This window comes from Mesoplodon densirostris, chromosome 1 (assembly GCF_025265405.1).
Source record: "Mesoplodon densirostris isolate mMesDen1 chromosome 1, mMesDen1 primary haplotype, whole genome shotgun sequence".
In the NCBI taxonomy this organism is placed as follows: Eukaryota; Metazoa; Chordata; class Mammalia; order Artiodactyla; family Ziphiidae; genus Mesoplodon; species Mesoplodon densirostris.
In genome coordinates, this window is record NC_082661.1 from 56,848,485 (window position 1) to 56,856,565 (window position 8,081).

Below are 8,081 nucleotides of genomic sequence, written 5' to 3' on the forward strand. Positions count from 1 at the left end.
CTGCATTTCCTTCTCCGTTGGCTCCAAACTCAGGAAGGAATATATCAGGTGTGATTTACCAACACCTCAGACAGTCACTCCTTACTGACTCCCTTCTGCACTATCCATTGGGATTGCTCCATGCCTCTTCTTATCTCCTTAACTCTGCAGCCCTCCCTGCCAGGTTTCCATTATGAAACGTTTTTAGGCTCTTTTTAATGCTGGCTTGACACCGTGGCTTGTCATGAATGTGACTCTGTGGCAGTTTTCATTCTGCTTTGAGTTGTAGTTTTAGAATTTATTTGATCTGCCCTGCTAAACTCGACCCACACACCACCATGCCATCAACTCCAACCTCATCCCCTTCTTCACATGACTGAGCTTCAAGTTCAGGGATGATGGGGGACTCAAATCATCTTCACAGTTCCTATGGTACCTGTGACAAGGTTTGTCAAAAGGGAGCACGTTTCATTAAGAATCTTTATTCTGACACCCCTGTGCCCTGCCTCCCCAATTTCAAGGTACAAATATCATCACACATCCAATCAACTATTCAAATATCCCTGTGCCTATATTAGCAGTGAGTCCGGGGGTCTCCTCTGGAGGCTGTCTTCCACCACAGGCTTCAGTTTAGAGGGATGCACTCATCTGAAGATGTGGGTCAGCTCTGCTTCCAAATGGCAGTGAAATGCAGGCTCATGCCAGTCACATGGCAACACCTAGGCATCAGATGATTCCATCACTCACCCGTCCTCTTTCTTTGTGGAAAATGTGGTCTCTCTGAGGACCTTGGGGCTCCTTTCTGCCAGTCAGTTGGGACTATCTCGATCCATCAAAGAGATTCTAGTTGCAATCTGCTCTTCTAGGAGATACCTTGGCCCCTATGTAAACTTGCCGCCCCACACTTGTCTGATCAACTCTGCATTAGGAGGGGGTAGCCTTGGTCAGGACTCAATATATTCAGTCCCACACAAATGCATCCACACTCATCGCACAGTTGCAAAACTAACTCTTCCCTGAAAATACAATGTTGCTCTAAGCTCACTAGCTGGGTCCACCTAACAAAGCACTTCACAGCCCCTATAGCTACAATCTAAAGTTAAGTAAAATAAAATAAATTTTCCCTCACAGGCACATCACCAAAATTACTTATGCCCAGAAAATATGTGTATGTGTCTGTCTGTCTGTTTGTCAATGCAGAGCTTAGACTTTTTTTTTTTTAATACAAATGCCTTTAGGAAGGATATATACACTCTTGTTCTCCATGGGATTCACCTAAACGTGGAAGCTGAGCTTTCGGCCTGGGCTCTGTAGGCATTCGAGTTTGAGCACTCTGCTTTATGAGCCCACATGATTAGTTACACCCCTGGGGCTGTGGGGATACACACACACACACACACACACACACACACAAGGCCACATGAGCTGAGAGAAAGCATAATCTTCACAATACTTGTATGTTTCTGCTATTGATCCTGGAGCTCTTTTTAGCAAACTTGTCTTCTGAACAACCACAGGTAAAGGGGTGGAAATTGAAGCTTACCTGCATAGGAAGAGAAGATGGCCCTACAATCACAAATAGGACCAAGGCTTTTCCCAGTCATGCATGTGATTGTGATGGTCAGATTGTCTGTTGGATAGTTTAAAATTCTACTCCATGGGATGTATTGAAGTCGGTCGGTCACTGTCCTGGGGGTGGGCGTGGGCACAAGGGCCATCTGCAAGGGATGCGCGGCCTGAGGGGTGATGAATGGGAGCCAGAGTCCCCACCACCACCTTCTTCTTTGGTGAAGGAAACTCTGTTTTCATCCGTCTTACCCAGTGGTGATCCCACCAGGAGAAAATGAAGCAGACGAGAAAACCACTGGGATAAGTTAAAATAATTTTTTTTAAAACACTCTCTTTAGAAAACCTACACTTCATTTATTTTGCTTAAGTGAAGTTGAAGAGTAGTGATCCTCAACCTTAGAAGTGCATTAAAATCATCTGGAGAGATTTTTTAAAATACTGATGCCTAGGTTCAACCTCCAGAGATTCTGATTTTTAACTCACCTGGTCTGTGACCTTAACAATGAGGTTTTGTAAAGCTCCCAACAGATTCCAATGTGCAGCCAGGATTAAGAACAGCTGCAGGAGAGGGAAAAGACCAGATTTTGGAGTTAGGGAGATAGAGTGGACTCCTGACTCATCTCTAACTGTCTATAACATAAGCTTATTATACAAACTCTCAGATCTTCCATTTTATGCATTGATATATTTATGTATGTGTATGTTATTATTCACTAACACCTTTTTTAATCCTCAAAATAGCTGCAGGTGCCTTAAAGAGACACATGTAGTATAGCAAGGAGCTTTGGGAAAAGAAAAATGAAACAAGAGTAGAATATTCCCTAATGGTTGTCAGATAGACCTCTACACTTCCTAGAGCTTCTTAGCAATGAGGATAAGTAAAGAGGGACACACAACCATTTGCAAAATATACAGCTCCCATAAGCCACTGACTTCTCAGTGAATCACTAGCAACAGGGTTTTATTCTGGGGTTCTCCAAAGGGATCACTGTGTGATGTGATAAACAAAATCCTTAAAGCCACAGTAAGAATAAGAAGGAGGCCTACAGGATGAACTTTTTGTTTCTTACCTACACCTATAAAATGGAGACCATGGCAGAGATTGCTAGTACCTGCCCCATAACCAGTGTCTCCTTCCTTACTTCCTAGCAAAAGAACCATGGTTTTTGGAGGCAATGATGTACCCAGGTATGGAGGAAGAGGGGGAGGAGGAGGCCAAGAACAAGAACAGGAACAGGAACAGGATGAAATGGAGAAAAAAGAAGGGTAAGAAAAGGAGTAGAAGAATGAGAGGAAAAGGAGGAGCCCTATATCTTCCCCATTTGCTTGCAGATGGTGGTGGCCAATGGGAAGTAAGTAGAAGTCCTTAAAGACAAGCTTATCAAGGATATCTCTTTAAAGGGAGATGCCCTAGGTGGGAAAAGTGCTCTTGGTCTTTTTTCTTTCCATTTATAACAGGGTGTGATGGCTGGACAGCAGCAACCACCTCAGGACTACTAGGAAAAGCAGAAAGGATTGCAGAACTCTTGGTCTTGAACTATGAGCTCGTAAACGCTAGTCAGTGACACTTGGACTCCTGATGACATTAAGCCTTTGTTGTTGCCATCATTATAGTCAGGTCTCACCAACTTGCAGCCAAACTCAATTCTTAACTAACATAGGGACAATTATATCTTAAGGTTTTGTGAGACTTGAAATGAACATGAGCAGAATTTCTGGAATTTATTTGTGCTAATTATGTTATTTATCCATTCCATCAGAATTTATTAAATGCCTCCCCTGGACCAGACACCATTCTTAGTGCTGGAGAACATGACCCTACCCTTATGGGGATTACATTCTACTGAAGCATTACTTCTGTTTGCCCAGATGTTTCCTGTTTTATCTCTATATTTTTTTTTTTGGTAAATTTTTGGCTTATGAAAAATCTGGATTTAACTACTTTCATGGCACTTTTTTAGCATTAGATCCATTGATCAAATCAGATTTACATGTATGTGTGTCTGTTGCTATGTAGATATTGAATATTTCTAAACCACACTCTTTATTTTCAAGAATTAAGATTTCTACTGGGAGACATAAGACATGAAGGGATAAAAAAACAAAGCCAGAAGGGCCAACAGACAATAAGTCTAGTTGCTAACATCCACCAACCTAACTTATTATGTGCTAGACATTTTTCAAGCATGTCACATGAAGTATCTCATTTATTCCTTACATCAGTCTCTAGAGAGAGTGACTAATATTATCTTCATTTGTACTTTAAGTGCCTCCAAATCACAGAATTCCTAAGTGGTAGTGCCAGGATTCAAACACACTTAGTCCAATACTGGAACCCATGGATTCCACTGCTACTCTAAACAGTCTCAAGTAACCAGAGATGACAAAAAGAGGTAATGACAGCCATCACTGGAAAGTTTATTCAAACACTATTCGCGGAGCTCCTTCTGAATGCCAAACATTGCTTGGAATACAAACAAGTACATCAGAAAACAAACAAAAATAGAAAAGTAGGAAGGAAAACTGTCCATCAGCGGGATCATCCTTCACACTATCACGATATCAGTAATCACAGTGAGGAAAGCAAAGATTTTATGTGGGGAACAAGGGAGATGCTTTCAGTATTGTTTTTAGTATCTTAAATACCTGTAGACAAAAAATTAGACCATGTTCCTCAGTAATCCACCCAGTTACTGAGAAATCTCACCTCTAGTGACTGTCTCCCTCTGCTCTTCCCAGATCACTTGTGGAAAAGTTAATCTTCTGTTCTCTTTCTTTCCCTTCCTGGAGACCTAAGTGATGACTGATTTTTTAAATCTCCTAACATTTCCTTTCCTCTTCCTCCTTAAAAAAATAGGCGTCAAAATGAGAGTCTGTGAGGGCCTGCCCAAATTTGGTGAGATGTGAGAGGCAGTGACCAGCATGACAAACCAGAATGGTATTTCAAGGACAGCTCTGCTAGGAGGGAATCATTTTCAAAGAGTGTGGTCTCCAGTGAGAGAAGGGCCCACAGACTCATCCCTAATAGAAACCCTTAGCCACAGGCTGTGATCATGCTTTTAATCCTGAGGTCTCTTCACTTTCACAAACCCCAGTGAGTCAGGTTGAATGACTGTTCGTTTCTCTTTAAGAGTAAAGAATATTCTCAGCTTCACACGTTCACTCTTTAGGAAAGAAAAAAAAATGAAGATCTCACATCTTTTTTTGGAAGTAAGTCTCTTGGGTAAATATGTTGTATCCTTTACAAATAATAGCCACCATTTATGAGGCATTGACTTCTGGCATGTACCTGCCATTGTGCTAGTGTTCTCTGAGCATTTTCTCATTCAGTCTGTCAGCAACCTTGTGAGGTGGAGTCTTTTGTACACCCCATTTTACAGATGAGAACAATGAGGTTTATAAACTATGAAATACAATTTAGTGGTTCCTGAGAACATTAAACATAAAGTCACCATATGACCTAGTAATTCCACTCCTGGGTGTATATATACCCAAATGGCTTGAAAATGGGTATTCAAACAAATATCCCTACACAAATGTTTATAGCAGCATTATTCACAATAGCCAAAAGGTGGAACAACCCAAATGTGTGTCAATGGATGAATGAATAAGCAAAGTGTGATGTAGCCACATAACAGAATGTTATTCAGTCACAAAAAGGAACAAAGGACTGATACACATGAATACGATATGAATGAACCTCAAAAACATTGTGCTAAGTGAAAGAAACCAGGTACAAACATCACATATTTTATTACACCATTTATATGAAATGTCTATCATAAGTAAATCCATAACAATAGAAAGTACATTAGTGGTTGCCAGGGGGTTGGGGAGGGGAAAATGGGGAGTAACTGCTTAATGGGTACAAGGTTTCATTTGTGGGTGATAAAAATGTTTGGAACTAGGTAGAGTTGATGGTTGTATGCAAGTTGTGCACGTAATAAATGCCTCTGAAGTATATAATTTTAAATGGTTAATTTCATGTTATGTGAATTTCACCTCCATTTTAAAAATAATAAAAGTTTTTAAATGAGACAGAGTCTGTGGTGGCCATGGAGGTACTCCACTCAGCTCTTGCTCTAAGAGGACTTGCTGCAAGGGAGGTGGTTGGCTGACAGCCTCCAGTTACCACAGTGTTTATGCCCCAACTCCATGCTCTCTGTGGGTTGTTCCCAGTCAATGATGAGGCACAGCAGGGGTACTGGAGCTACACCAGTGCTGCCCAATGCAGTACCCTCCTCACAGGCGAGCTTTGCTTACAGTTGAGCTGCAAGCTGAGGTTCCTTCCACTCACTTTTACTTCCCTCTCCTTTTTTTTTCGGTACGCGGGCCTCTCAGCATTGTGGCCTCTCCCGTTGAGGAGCACAGGCTCCAGACGCGCAGGCTCAGCGGCCATGGCTCAAGGGCCCAGCCGCTCCATGGCATGTGGGATCTTCCCGGACCAGGACACGAACCCATGTCCCCTGTATCGGCAGGCGGACTTTCAACCACTGCGCCACCAGGGAAGCCCTTCTCTCTGTTCTTTAACACATCAGATGTGTCCTTCGCTCCTCCACCTACTCCTGCTCCTCATCGCTTATCCATGACAGACACTTCCCCCCAGTGAATCTTTGGCACATCTAATCCCATTTGGTGTTCACTTGTTAGAGAGCCCAAACTGACACAGCAAATAAATTGCCCATAGTTACACAGGTAGCTGGTGGCAAACCCAAGACACTGTATCTACACAACGAATCTTCATCAACTGAACAAAAATACAAAATAAGATATATTTGATGATGAGAGCTACCTCAGAAGAATTTTCATGTATTTCTGGTGGAATGGTTCTGATTCTCTCATTAAACAGCTGTGATTTTGAGCAAACCACTTACCTTTCTGTATCTCTGTGTGTTTTCACTGCTGTGGCCTCTCCCGTTGCAGAGCACAGGCTCTGGACACGCAGGCTCAGCAGCCATGGCTCACGGGCCCAGCCGCTCCACGTCATGTGGGATCCTCGTGGACCGGGGCACGAACCCGTGTCCCCTGCATCGGCAGGCGGACACTCAACCACTGCACCACCAGGGAAGCCCCTGTATCTCTGTGTTTTAAAACGGAACAATGAAAGGTCACCCACTTACAGCTCGTAAACCAGTTCTCTCTCAGGTGTCCATGGTTGAGCTCATTAATCCATCTCAGCCCTTTCTCACACTGAGCCTCCAGGCAGCTATTCTGATTAATTAGATCTGGGCATGTATATATATGATGAAACACTTGCCTCAGATGAGTAGGGTCTACTACAACTAGTCCAGCCCAACGTGACTAAATCATCACGTTCTTTTTGACCTTGGCACTACCCAGAGCAGTGAGTTCTCTAAGCAAGACCTCCACTCCTTCCTGCCCAGCATCCTCACTGCCCAAATTGGCCTAAACCAGGACATCTGGATGAACTGATCTTACCCTGCATCTGTATTTATGTCAGTCCACACCAGATGCCCCATCTCCCAGGTCATCTTTCACCACCCTATAATTCTTCATATCTTCTATGTGACTCCATCTACCACTCCTCCCCATGAGCCTTCTAGAATTCATGGCCCATTGTCAGCAAACCCTTCCTTTTATCTGCATTCCTTTCTGCTTCTCTTACTTACTCTAACTGAAATCTTGCTCTTTGCTGAGGACCCCAGCTCCCTCATAACACTCTTTTTTTTTTTTTTTTTTTTGCTGTACCTGGGCCTCTCAATGTTGTGGCCTCCCCCGTTGCGGAGCACAGGCTCCGGACGCGTAGGCTCAGTGACCATGGCTCACGGGCCCAGCCTCTCCGCAGCATGTGGGATCTTCCCAGACCGGGGCACAACTCTGCGTCTCCTGCATCAGCAGGCAGACTCACAACCACTGCGCTACCAGGGAAGTCCCCTCATAGCACTCTTAAGTACTTGTTCCTTTCTCTCCCATACTCCTTATACAATTGAACCTAGGGGCAGGCTGCTGTCTTTGTACCTCCTAGCCATTTCTAGAACATTGTCTCTTCTTCTCACTGAAATGCCCAGGTTTGAACTTAGCTCAGTTGGACAATGCTACCACTGCCACCCGCCTTCTTAATCACTTCTTAATCACTAGCTCTTAGTCACTCCTCCTTAACAATTTCAGTACCTGACTCATGATTAGTCTCCAGTATTCTTCCTGTCATGACCCTTGGTGACTTTCCATATCCATTTAGACAGTTCTTTTATTACTCTAGCCTCTTGGTTAGATGTTTTTTGACCTCCCCTCTCCATGCTATTGTCTACTCAACTTCAGCCATCCAATCCTCAGGCTATTTCCTGAAGTTAGTCATCACCATAGTTTCCATTTCAAGTATCCTCTTCTCATACCACACATTCTCTCTGTGCAGCTTACTCACTCTTATGTCATGACTCAAATAATTAACAACCCCCACAGGAACCAGTAGACTGTCCATCCCAGCACTCATTCTTCTTTTGTCCTCATTTCCCCACTGTCCCCCAACTTAAATTCCATGGTTCTTTGCAAACAAGCTCAAGTCCTTTTCCCTA

At 43.3% G+C, this 8,081-nt stretch overlaps 1 long non-coding RNA gene across 2 annotated transcripts; it reads right to left on the minus strand.

Annotated features, from left to right (window-relative positions):
- Window positions 1–311: 311 nt before the first annotated feature.
- Window positions 312–4,339, minus strand: LOC132479566 (uncharacterized). 2 transcript variants are annotated; one of them, XR_009530565.1, is made up of 4 exons: window positions 4,256–4,339; window positions 2,032–2,106; window positions 1,523–1,697; window positions 312–415 (listed from the first exon to the last, which is right to left on the minus strand). It is a non-coding gene; the product is annotated as an uncharacterized LOC132479566 (long non-coding RNA). The 2 variants fall into 2 exon arrangements; XR_009530564.1 differs by lacking the exon at window positions 312–415 and adding an exon at window positions 531–698.
- Between the last annotated feature and the right edge of the window lie 3,742 nt (window positions 4,340–8,081).